The sequence below is a fragment of the Magnolia sinica genome, chromosome 10, assembly GCF_029962835.1.
Source record: "Magnolia sinica isolate HGM2019 chromosome 10, MsV1, whole genome shotgun sequence".
Taxonomy (NCBI): domain Eukaryota; kingdom Viridiplantae; phylum Streptophyta; class Magnoliopsida; order Magnoliales; family Magnoliaceae; genus Magnolia; species Magnolia sinica.
This window is the reverse complement of record NC_080582.1, coordinates 81,378,182-81,391,878: the sequence shown is the minus strand read 5'-3', so window position 1 is coordinate 81,391,878 and position 13,697 is coordinate 81,378,182. Positions and strand designations below refer to the sequence as shown.

The window sequence follows — 13,697 nt, the reverse complement described above, 5'->3', positions numbered from 1 at the left end:
TATGAGAGATAATCAACTGCTTTCAATATTAACAATGTTGTGTATCATGCATTCGGTATCTGTTATCTATGGTACATGTGTATGAGATCTTGACCTTTCATCTAATGGTCCCTACCATGAATGCATAGTAGTATTAAAAAAAATAAATCAATTGGATGATCATAGCCACCAATTGGAGGTCATGTAAGAAGTACATTCAATCCCAACTAGCAATAATCCTCTAATTAATGGTTAGGATCATCTGATTGGTGTGATTTTTAACTTGTCAAAGAATGGAGCTGATCTCGCACGTGTGCCAAATGCATGGAGTGTGTGCTTGATTGGCTTCCAGCAATGGATACTTTCTCCACACATGCACACATATTGAACAAATTAAATATCTAAGCGTTGATCCAGAATGCAAGGTGGGCCACTACATTCATGCTGTTTGATCTTGAGATGAATTATTAAGTATATGAAACGTTCTATTCATATGGATGTACAGACCTTCACAAGCTCTATATATGAAAAAAGTACCCTTTAAAAAAATGCATGCGTCTGCAAATTCTAGCATTGGATTAATGGCTATTGCAGACTCGTTTCCTCCATTTGTAAGATTGTGTTCAATGTATATGTGTTTGAACGTTTATGGCCTGAGAATCAGATTACTTTTCACATGGGATTCTCTATCCCAAGGCAATTCTTTTCTTTAAAGAAGTATAGGTGGGCCACACAATAGATCAGGTGATCTTTAGCGTCAATAAATAAATAATAGATCATCAAGGCCATCCGGGTCGATGAAAAATCTCCCAGATTGGAAGATCTTAACCTTTCAATCAATTGACGGCTACCGCTAGATTATTAAGAAAATATTGAAACGACCCACATTCAATAAAGAGGCCAAGATCAAAGGGTCAGGATCTTTCAATATGGGAGATGGTTGGGAGCATACCCCTCCATGTTAGGGTCCATCAGATCAACGGCCTTGATACTCCATGTGTTTACACCTGTCCTGATAAAGTTGGCTGACAAAGCACAACAAAAGCAGTTGCTAGCTGCCATGACTCTTTCTTGCATTCAGTTCACCCAAAATCTGCATGTGACATTGAACAGTTCAAATGCCTCATGCTTGTGTTTGAAATCGCCATTTTTGTCCTTGGGATTCTTGCCATTTTGAGCAATCAACAAGTCATAGTTTGATGCCGTTGGTGTGTGGCCCCTAAGTGGGAGTGGGGCCCATGTCTTCCATTGTGGGTACCTACCTACCCACTTTCTCTATTTCATGCATATAAGGATGGATCCATCTCTTGGTGATTGTTTAATTCAGCATGGGGAAAGTAAGTAAAAGAGAGAAAAGTAAAAGAGGTAAAGCAGAAGTGTTGCATAGTTTTAAATATTCCATGCCTTGAATGGTCTTCAAAACTCTCCAAAGACCATTTTTGTGTCTTCACTTACAAAGTAAGTTTAGCCTTATATCCCTAGTTTTCAAAATGTGGAGTGTAAGCATTATGACTTTCATTGCTTTTGAGAAATTCGAACATCGTGCTCTGGTTAATGCATGAGCATGAGTTTGGTATGAGAGACAAACCAGCTATAAAACCAGTTAACAGAGAGCATGTGTATCATACTTCCGTTCATGAGTATTAATTTAATAAAAATGATTTTACTCATTAAGTATAACCTACTTTTTAAGACTGTTTTCATGGTGTGAAATGTGCCTCTTAAATTCCAGGCACATCCCAACAACTAGGAGTCTGTTCGTTAATGGCCAATTAATTCATTATAAGGAAGCTCTCTCTCTCTCTCTCTCTCTCTCAATAAGGGAGTTTTGGTGTTGGATTCTCTTTAGTTCTTGTATTTTGTGACGGCTATACGATGGACAATTATATCCCAAAGCGTATATTGTAGCTCATTTGATGAGTGTGGTACCTTTATCTCACCTTGTCAAGACTTTCTCTATCCCACAACCTCATTCATAGAAGCAAGAGACTTAATCAACTAGCAATGCAAGAACTGGTTGCTTTTTCTTATTTTATAATACTTCTAGAAAGGCAACTAATCTAACAATGATTTTAATTTTAACTATCGAGGCGGGTCGGGTCAGGTAAGTCTTTGAGTTGACCTGACGAATGAACATCAAGTCGAGCTTTCGGGTTTTTATTCTACAGTTCCAAGTGGACACTTTCTGATAAGTGGACAGGATCTCGAACATATGCGCCATCTATAATGAAACGTTTCCTAACCCCTTTGAAATAATCATGGGTTTTTATGTTCAATAGCAATGAGAACATGACAATGGCTAATCTAGAGGTGCAACTTTTCGAATGGGTTGGTTCAGATCGATCCAAGAGAGTTACATCCCCAACCTATTAAAAATTCATGTCTGGATTTCAGTCCCAGGACCAATTCATCAGAGTGAGTTGGGCCCCGCTAAGTCTAGCTCTAGGTTGGGTTTGAGTCTAGATTAAATGGACCCAGATTGACCCCATTTATCAGTCTGGATCGGGTCTAAGCTGGACTAGTCTGATTTCTAGTTCTCTATTTAATATTGAGAATCTGTTAAGCATCCAATTATATGTTTACCTAATGTAGAATTTTGCATTTTAATTAATTTCTTTAATTACCTTAATTTAAAGAGACTTTAAAAGTCGGTTTGAATTGAGTTTGGGTTGGGTCCATCTTTGAATGGTCCAAATCCAACACATTTGAAAGCCTGTTGTCGCGTCAGGTTGGATCAATTTTAAGAAGTTCCAGACCTGGTCCATTTGGAGTTCGACCGTTTAAAAGTAGGTCCAAATTTAAATCCAAACTTACTATGATATGGTTGGTCCAATATCGACCGTTGAGACATGATCCATTTGCCGACCCTAGATAAGTACTGATGTAGAGCGGGTTGCAGATACTTTCATGGAAAAGATGGACCAGAGAAGGTCCAATCGGAGGCGGAAATGATCCGGACCATCGGAACCTTAAAATAGTCGTATCTTACAAACCAAGATGAGTTTTTTGACATATCATATATGATTTTGAGGTAGAAGAATCTACTTTAGCCAACCAACCCGGCATATTTATGAGATTCCATCAAATCGATGATTAAAAGTCCCTCTTATTTTCATTTTTACTATAAATAATAAGTTTTAGTTGAGTATAACTTTTGATCTTTGAGTTGTAAGAGTAAGGACTTCAAAAAATTAGGAGAATAACACAATTAGGCCAAATTAGACACTTAATATTTTTGGCCGAAAACCATGAAGTCTAGTAGGAGTTGAGACCGTCTAGTAAGTTTACTATTTATAGTAAGTCACTTTTTTAGGGTATTTGAGTAGGAGTCTAAGCCTAAAACTTTGTCCTAGGTTTAAGCTCATTATTTAAAAGATCGTATTTTTATTTTTATTTTTTTATATCATCAATCAATTTATTTCAAATCTATTATAAATTATTTATATTTTTATCCCTCGTAAATTCGAGAAGGCTCTGCGAGGAGTCTAGAGAGCTCTGTGGATTTAGAGAAGTTATTCCCTTATTCCCTGAGGAAGACCGTAATCAACCTGATCACGTCCTTCCCTGCGTCAATAATTTTAGAAATTATACAGAATAATAATATTTCTGTAAAATATGGAACCCGAAAATCAAGATGATCTGCACAAAGGATAGGCTGAAGCACGTCTGAGACGCTGTCCTTAAAGCGTTATTTGCCCCCACTCAAAAGATTGAGTATGCTTAGGTTACAAGTAAACTGCTTCTAGGATACGACGAGCCTGGTGTAGGTCTGCATTCATCAAACACGAAGGCCCACCAAATGGAACTCTGTTACACACTTTCTGGCAGAATTACAATAAAGAAAAATTTCAAAAGAGAAAAGAGAAGAGAATATGTGATTTTAGACCACTGTATTAGTCAATTCTTCAGCAACTGATTCAGTTGAACCGCTTTAGACCACACCGTTGGTCTGTTCTTCAAGCAATGGCTCTGATTGACCTTGTTATATTGCTGATATTTTGGTCTGTAGGAGAGAAGATGCTTTGATTCGTATTGGTATTGCTGGAGTGTGGTGAGATGGTTTGGAAACCCACCCAGGCCTTGTTTATATAGTGTTCACTCCCCAAGTATAGGGTTGTGATGTAGTAATAAACTCGGTAAGACCGAGGTCGAATCCCAAGGGACTGAAACCTGTACGTTATCTGAAGCTAGGTAGAAATAGAAATAGCCCAAGATGAAATCGAAATCAAATATAAATTGATGAATAACTGTGGAATAATTATCTAAAACTTAAACAATTCAGAGGAAGGAAACTAGGGATTCAGAGGATCCACTTGTAGAGATCAGGGAGATCTTATGCCTGCTTCAAAAATCATGGAAATCAACTGGACTTCCTTTGATATAGTTTTCAAGAGATGAAAGGTATATGAATTAGAATGGATTCCATCACCAAACCATGCCTGTCACACCCCGAACTCAAAAACCGGGCTCACAAAATTTCCGATTAGGAAGGGTACTGTCATCCGACCATGCCCATGGAATAATGATGAACAACAGGACTTCCTGACTTCATAAACATAAAAAGGAGAAAGAAATACTCAAAGCCATTGCAAACCCATTGTAATTTCAGTCACAACAGACCATTAAAGACTAAGAAAAGTATTCCTTTAATAATCAACTAAAATCAAATTCAGTTCATGAATTTAAATTAAAGGCACAAAATAGAATCTCCCATCTCGCTACAGGCTTCACATCTTATCCCTAGCTAAGAGGTTTAGCCACACATGAATGGGCTGAACCTTTTGAACAAAGCAAATAAAAAGAAGAAAAAAATATAAAAGAAAAGAAGAAAACACACTATTATCTCTTCCTCTCTTTCACGTTCCAGCAGCCAAAATCTTTTCTTTTTTTTTCTCTCTCTCGTCCCTTTATTTTATACTGATGGAGGCGGTGGCTGCCTGATGAGAAGGAGCTCCGCACTCCTCTTTATGCAACTTGTTTGTAACGGAGCTGGACTCCCTGTCTTCACGTTCAAGCCAAAACTGCATGTCTACTTGCGTTCGACGAATCGTCTCGGGCAGCTGATCATCTATCTTACTTGACTGACATCATGGTTGGAACCTTACCTATCTTGAGAGTCCTCTGGACGGTCCACATCACCCCAAAGATCAACGAACGTGAGCCACTACTCCCCGCAATTCCCGGACGCGGAACAGAGTGCGTCATCGTTACGCTAGGATGATGGTGGGGTCCACAATCCGTTTCAAATGAGAAATCCAAGCCATTCATCGAATTTCTCTCGAAATTTCTGTTGGGAAAGAATGGTTTCTGCCGTCCGTTGGTGCGACCCACTTGATCAATCTTATAACCGTTCAACCTACGTTAAAATGTTTGAGACGCCATTGTCGCTGGTATTTTGAAACTCCGCCACCTATGACTTGGCCAGTGGGGCTGTGGGAGTCCAATGAACGGTCCGGATTGGACCTTCGAATAACGATGGTGGCCCACAAAGGAAAACCGCAAGTCCCTGTTTCTTTCATAGGAAGGAATTTGAATTGGAGAGGGAGAGCTCGGTCAAGAGATGGTTTGACCGTCTCTGCGTTGCCGTGCTCGGCTAGTGCACCCACGCTGTACATGTGCAATGCACATGTGGGTCCCACGGTGATGTATATGAGAGATCAGCTCCGTCCAACCTGGTTGCCATATAATTTAAATGGTTGACACCAAAATTGAAGTATTTCAAGATATCAGGCGGGCCCCAGATTGACAATTTGTGGGCTGATTTGTCCGTTGGGCCGTTTTCACAAAGATCCAATGGCTGATTTTCGATGTGTACAGTTAATTTATGGTCCTTAGGCCATGTATAAAGTTTCGAACCAAGCAGATGATGGGAACCCTGTGATCTTGCATTCTAGACCAATTTCGGGCCACTTGAGCTTTAGTTTCTCGATTTTCTCAGATCTCTGGCGTATAAATTCTTAAATCTTGGTCCTCTGGAGTCCATCCCTTGCCTTTAGTGTCATCAGAGCGTTAAATCTATGCTTTAAGCTCCCTTTTCAGTCCATGCTCGTAAATACACTCTGCATCGCAAACATGATTAAAGCGGGCCATTAACGGTATCATGTTCATAAATCCAAGCAATAACTGGGGTCTAATATGAAATATTTGACCCTCAACACAACCCCCAACCAGCATTTTGCTAGTCTCGAGCAAACTATGCGAAAATTACTTTCAGAACTAAAAGACAATTCCTGTAAACCCGAGTGAGATGTGAACAAATAGTCGAGATGTGAAAATTTTAAGATTTATGAATGTTGGGCATAATTCTCTCCTAGGCTCAAGCACACGGTAATTTCATAATTAAGTTCAAAATATTAGTCTGTCAATTAGAACAATTCTAAACATTGAATTCCATGGATGTATAGTCTAATCTCGACCTATCAACATTAAGATTCACCTCTCTATTTAATGATATCATTGGTAGCCAACAAGAGAATTCCTGATAACCAAAACTTGTCTCACACATTATCTTTTTCTTCTTTAAAATTTTAATTTTTTCATAAAAAGTAACGCCAAGAAGGGGAATCGAATCCTCACCGATAGGGAGCAAACCTATGGTAAAGACTGTACACCTAACTCTTTTTCAAACATCATCCGTGGGGAATCGAATCCTCACCTATAGGGAGCAAACCTATGGTAAAGACTGTTCGCCCAATCCATTCAATTTCTCAGGTTAGTTCCTTTCAAGCTTAGTGATCACCAAATTAATCCTTCAATATCGAATGAAACCTTAATGTGTAAGCGAGATGTGACATGTAAAATTATGATCCAATCAATGTTTAAAACTTCTAATCATGGATTAAGAGTTCTAACTTAACTGTGAAATCTAACAAATAGTTAAATCCAAGAGTCATAAATTCCAACATCACTTATCTTGTAATTCTAAATCCAAGATGGCCGTCAAACTCTCTTCGAATTCATACGAAATTCTAGAAAAATTTAAAAATTTTCATAATTTCTGCTCAAGACTAAGAAAACACTAATTAGGAAACCTAATCTCCCACCCCCAACCTAAAATCTACATTGTCCTCAATGTAAATGATATGAGCATGCAATGCACTTAGGACAACGAAAAGTAAATATGAAGTGATGGGAAGATAGTACCTGGATGATGAATCGAGAGACACTTTCCAAGAGATCGCAGCATGGGCGTCGGTCAGCACGAGAGAGAAGGCAACACAAAAATAAAATAAAATCCTACCTATACCACTTTCGTAGGTGTTCTCGATTGCATTTAGCGTATGCAACAAGCCTTTAAACCCCTAGGTTGCCCCTAGTAGACGAGTTGTAGTCTCGTAAGGGTTTACAATAATGTTACCCACAAACATTGAACTAACTAATAATGAAAACGAAATGAAATGAAGAGCTGGGTTGCCTCCCAGGAGCGCTAAGTTTACCGTCTTCAGCCAGACAAATAAAGCAACTACCCTAGTCCTATGAAAGCGATACACCTACCTATACCTTCATCAGACTAGGAGATCAATCCTGGTAAACAGGAGCAGTCAGGGGCATGGACATGTCCTCTGAATCAAATTTCTCGACAAATGGTTTCAATCGATGTCCATTGACTTTAAACTCCTTGCCATTGTCGGGATCTCTTATCTTAACGGACCTGTGAGGAAAAGCAGTAACAACAATGTAAGGGCCGGTTCAACGAGATCGAAGCTTACTCGGAAAGAGATGTAATCGAGAATTGTACAAAAGAACCTTCTGACCAGGCGTGAATGATTTTCGTAATATGTGTTGGTCATGAAATGCTTTCATCTTGTCCTTGTAAATTCTCGAATTATCGTACGTATCATTCCGGATTTCCTCAAGTTCATTCAATTGAAGTTTGCGTAGCGAGCCAGCATTGTCCAGATTGAAATTAAGATTTTTGATCGCCAAATACGCTTTATGTTCGAGCTCCACAGGCAAGTGACAAGCTTTCCCATAGACAAGTCTAAAGGGAGACATTCCAATAGGGGTTTTAAAGGCAGTACGGTATGCCCATAAGGCATCGGTCAATCGGATTGACCAATCCTTACGATCAGGGTTAACCGTTTTCTCCAAAATGTGTTTAATTTCTCTATTAGAAATCTCAGCTTACCCACTTGTCTGTGGGTGGTACGGGGTGCTCACCCTATGAGAGATACCGTATTTCTTCATTAAGCTCTCAAATGGTTTATTACAAAAGTGTGAGCCTCCATCACTAATGATGGCTCGAGGCGTTCCGAATCAAGAAAGGATGTTTTCTTTTAGGAATTTAATGACCGTGCGATGGTCATTAGTTCGACACGAAATCACTTCGACCCATTTAGTGACATAATCCACGGCGAGCAAACTATACAGATTTTCAAACGATTGGGGGAATGGTCCCATGAAATCGATGCCCCAACAATCAAATGCTTCAATGATAAGGATGAGATTCAAAGGCATCGTATTTCGACGGGATAATGCTCCCAATTTCTGACAACGCTCACAAGCTTTGCAAAACTCATTAGTGTCCCTAAACATAGTGGGCCAGTAAAAGCCACATTGCAGAATCTTGGCCGTGGTCTTTTTAGCAGAAAAGTGACCACCACAGGCCTGTGAGTGACAGAAGGAGATGACGCTCTGATGCTCATTATCTGGTACACATCTCCTTAGGATTTGGTCTGGACAATATTTAAATAAATAAGGATCATCCCAGAAAAAGTTGCGCACCTCGGTGAAGAATTTCTTCTTATCTTGCACAGTCCACTGTGTCGGTATGGCACCTGTAGCAAGATAATTAGCAATATCAGCGAACCAAGGTGAATGGGAGACTCTGAACAGTTGTTCATTAGGGAACATGTCGTTGATATGGGTCGTCTCAAGGGAATCATAGGTATTAAGGTGAGAAAGGTGATCGGCCACAACGTTTTTTACTCCCTTTTTATCTTTAATTTCCAAATCAAATTCTTGGAGTAGAAGGATCCATCGTATCAGGCGGGGCTTAGAATCATTCTTAGAAAGAAGATACTTCAGTGCCGCATGATCTGTATAGATAATGATCTTGGATCCGATCAGGTAGGACCTAAATTTGTCCAAGGCGAACACTACAGCTAAGAGTTCTTTTTCCGTAGTTGAGTAGTTCACTTGGGCCGGATTTAAAGTCCTACTCGCGTAATGGATGACGTAGGGTCTCTTATCTTTTCTCTGGCCTAGAACCGCTCCAAGAGCATAATCAGAAGCGTCGCACATAAGCTCAAAAGGAAGGCTCCAGTCGGGTGGCTGCATGATAGGTGCAGTGGTTAACGTGCCCTTAAGCTTGGTGAAAGCTTCCTGGCATTGCTCAGTCCACTCGTACGGAGCATCCTTTTGAAGAAGATTACATAAAGGACGAGAGAGGAGACTAAAGTCCTTTATGAATCGCCTGTAAAATCCTGCGTGTCCTAAGAAGGATTGCACGTCTCTGATGTTCTTGGGTGGAGGTAGGTTAGAGATAAGATCGATTTTTGCCTTATCTATCTCGATTCCCTTGGACGAGATGATATGCCTAAGGACAATTCCCTTCTAAACCATGAAATGACACTTCTCCCAATTAAGTACCAAGTTCTTTTCTTCACATCTTTTCAGCACACATTTAAGACTTTCCAAGCACTTGCTGAAAGATGGACTGTAAATAGAGAAATCGTCCATGAAGACCTCTAGATATTGCCCCACCATATTAGAAAAGATACTAAGCATACATCGCTGAAAGGTGGCAGGGGCATTACATAGTCCGAATGGCATCCTTCGGTAGGCAAAGGTGCCGTAGGGACATGTAAATGTGGTCTTTTCCTGGTCTTCAGGGGCTATTTCTATCTGGTTGTAGCCCGAATACCCGTCAAGGAAACTGTAATAGGAATGACCAGCTAATCTTTCCAGGATCTGATCAATGAATGGTAAAGGAAAGTGGTCTTTCCTCGTGACGGTATTCAACTTCCTGTAGTCAATGCACATTCTCCAACCAGTAGTGACTCTAGTTGGCACAAGTTCATTATTAGCATTGGCTACGATGGTGATTCCGGACTTCTTAGGGACCACTTGAGTTGGACTCACCCATTGACTATCAGATATAGGGTATATGATACCCATGTCCAATAGTTTAAGAACCTCGGCCTTAACCACTTCCTTCATGTTTGGATTTAGTCTACATTGTGGTTGCCGAGCGGTTTTTGCATTATCCTCAAGATATATGCAGTGAGTACAAATCGAGGGATCGATTCCCTTGAGGTCCGCTATCGTCCATCCCAGGGTCCTTTATGCTCAATGAGAGTAGATATGAGCATACTCTCCTGTTCTTTCTCCAGGTGGGCAGAGATCACCACCGGGTATGTCTCATCTTGACCTAAATAGGTATATTTCAAATCAGAGGGCAAAGGTTTTAGGTCAAGCTTCGGCGGCTTGAGGTTAGACGGTAGAGGCACTACATCAGTTTTTGGCAATTCTCAAATTGTGGCCTCCACCGGTTAACTTCAAGTACCGGTGCAGTATCAAGCAAGGCGCACGTCTCCCTAATCATGTCATCATCAAAATCATGGGAGTGGGCCAGGCACGTCTCTAGATGGTTGGATGATAAGGTCAGAGGTGTCGTATCTTCCACGAAAGAGTCAATCATGTTAATGTCGTGGAAATCGTCATCATCCTCTGAGTTGCTGCCGTTATTGAAAAAGATGTTTGACTCCAATGTTAAATTTTCAAAAGACATAGTCATAACACCATTCCTGCAATTGATAATTACATTTGACGTGGCAAGGAATGGGCGACCAAGAATGACGGGAATCTGAGTGCTCATGTTATTTATGGATTCGGTGTCCAGGATGATAAAATCTACAGGGTAGTAAAATCTATCGACCTGGACTAACACATCCTCAATTATCCCTCTTGGTACACGAACAGAGCGATCAGCAAGTTGTAGTGTGGTCAGGGTGGGTTTTATCTCACCAAAATCTAACTGTTTGTATACCGAATAGGGAATCAGATTTACGCTCGCTCCTAAGTCAAGAAGTGCGTGATCGATTCGATGGTTCCCGATTACACATGATATGGTTGGGCTACCGGGATCCTTGAATTTCTGTGGCATGTCTTGCTTTAGGATGACACTCACTTTCTCAGTCAAGAAGATTTTCTTTTGAATACTTTGCCATCTTTTGGTCGTGCATAAGTCTTTCAGAAATTTGACATATGAAGGAATTTGTTTCACGACATCAAGTAGAGGAATGTTAACTTTCACTTGTTTCAACTCCTCCAGAATATCCTGAGAGTTAGATAGACATTTTAGTGCAACCAACTGTTGGGGGAACGGAGTAACTGGCTTCTCTAGAAGTTCCGGTTCTAATTTTTGTGGGGCATCACTAGATCCATCATTGTTGTCCTCTTCTGGTTCTTGAGGCTTTTCGGGCCTAACCGAAAGAGTTTTATCAATGATCTTTCCACTCCTAAGAGTGGTGATGGATTTAGCGTGCCCCATCTAATTTAAAGAGCTGGGATCATTAATCTCGTACTGCGGTTTAGGATTGGGGAGAGGTTGTGCAGGAAGCATCCCCTTTTCTATAACCGTCATACGAGAATCTATCTTTTGCATAAAATCTATAATTCCCCGCATTGCCTGAGCCAGCTCTTGTATGAAATTTTGAACCGGTTCCTCTTGAGGTTTCACTTGATTTGGATTTTGATTGAAGAAACCTTGAGAGGTAGCGGTTTGTCCATTCCTCCAACTAAAGTTTGGATGATTTTTCCAACCAGGATTGTATGTATCAGAGTTAGGTCCAGTAAAAGGTCTTTGATAGTTGTTTACGGCATTAACTTGTTCATTCAACACTCCTCGAAAGGCGGGTATTGTAGGACAATTTTCAGTTGTATGAATGTTGCAATCACAGATGCCACAAACAATTTCATTAACCTTATCCTTCTTTCCTTCCATAGCCTCAACTTTCCTTATGAGCGTAGTCACTTTACACTTGAGATCATCCTCTTCTTTCAAGAGATATAATTCACCTTTCTCCTTTAATTGAGTCGGCTTAGACGTGGTGTTTGACTTTGGGTAATAGTCCCATGATTGTGTTTTTCAGCAAGACGATCGAGGTAATCCCATACCTCGTCAACATTTTTATTAATGAATTCTCCATTACACATTGTCTCGACCATTTGGCGCATGGAAGATGTCAGTCCATTATAGAAAAAATTTGTAATGCGCCACGTTTCAAATCCGTGTTGTGGGCATGAACTGACCAAATCTTTGAACCTTTCCCAACATTGGAAGAATGTTTCATCTTCCTTTTGGGCAAAGTTCATGATTGCTTTTTTGAGGGTAATCGTTTTATGATGTGGGAAGAATTTTTTTTATGAATTCCCTCTGCATGTCGTTCCATGTGCCAATGGATCTGGGACGCAGTGAATGTAACCACGTTTTAGCTTTCTCTTTTAAGGAAAAAGGAAAGAGTTTCAGCCTGATTGTATCCTCAGATACATTAGGAAAATATAATATAGCTATAATCTCATCGAACTCTTTCAAATGTAAATATGGACTTTCTGATTCAAGTCCATGAAATTTGGGAAGGAGTTGGATAACTCCTGGCTTGATGTCTATTTGTCCTATATTTTCAGGAAAAATCATGCATGAGGGCGTACTCACTCCCGCCGGTTGTAGATAATCTCGTAAAGTACGAGGCGGGGGTGCCTAATGCACCTCATTCTCATCTTGGGTATCCTCCACCCTGGGTGGAAGTAGAGGAGGTTGGTCTTCAGCCATAACTTCAATTAACTCAGGGAATTTCAAGCGGTGTCTAGTCCTGTGATGAATAGTCAACCCCTCAACCAATCCTCCTTCGGTCAAGAGACGTTGAGTGTTATCACGGGCCCACTTGGGCATGAAACACTCGCAACCCTCAATCAAATTTGAAACCTAATCCTAGGAAAAGAAAATCTAGAAAGAAAGAGAGAGTTGGAAAGAAATTACCAGATTGAAGTCCCTAAGTTAAAGACCTGTAAAAGAAAACAAACAAGTCAGTTTCTAAAGAGAAGGTCTAGAATTAAAAAATCCTTAAAAAGAAGATAGAAGTAAACTAGTTTCTAAAAGAAGAAGGTCCTAATCTAGAAAGTAAATTACTAAAAGAGAACTAAAAAATAGAAAAGTAGAGAAAGAACTTACCGAATTAGAAATTTCTATCTTAAAGGCCTATAAAATAGGAAAGTTAGTTTTTAAACAAAAGGTCTACAAATAGAAAATTTCTAAAAATGAAATAAAGGAAAGATGAGTTAGTTTCTGACAATTAGAAAGAATTTCTAAAAAGGGAAATACTAACCTAGTTTCTAAAAACAAAAAGAGGAAAGTTTATAAAATTTAAACCCTAATTGTAAAAGTAGAAAAAGAAGAGAAATTAGGAAGGAATTACCAATTTAGAAACTCATGCAGGGTCCTACAAAATCAGGAAAACAGGTTAGTTTCTAATAATAGTTCCTAAAAATAAAATAAAATAAAACCTTTAACCTAAAGTTAGTAAAATCCTAATCCTAACCTGATTCTAAAACTAATTAATTTCAGAAAAAACGTAACCGTCAATCCCCAGCAACGGCGCCAAAAACTTGTTCACTCCCCAAGTATAGGGTTGTGATGTAGTAATAAACTCGGTAAGACCGAGGTCGAATCCCAAGGGACTGAAACCTGTACGTTATCTGAAGCTAGGTAGAAATAG

At 39.7% G+C, this 13,697-nt stretch overlaps 1 non-coding gene across 1 annotated transcript; it reads left to right on the top strand.

Annotated features, from left to right (window-relative positions):
* Positions 1-12,208: 12,208 nt before the first annotated feature.
* On the top strand, positions 12,209-12,315 carry LOC131217780 (small nucleolar RNA R71). Its single transcript, XR_009157370.1, has one exon. It is a non-coding gene; the product is annotated as a small nucleolar RNA R71 (small nucleolar RNA).
* The last annotated feature ends 1,382 nt before the right edge of the window (positions 12,316-13,697 follow it).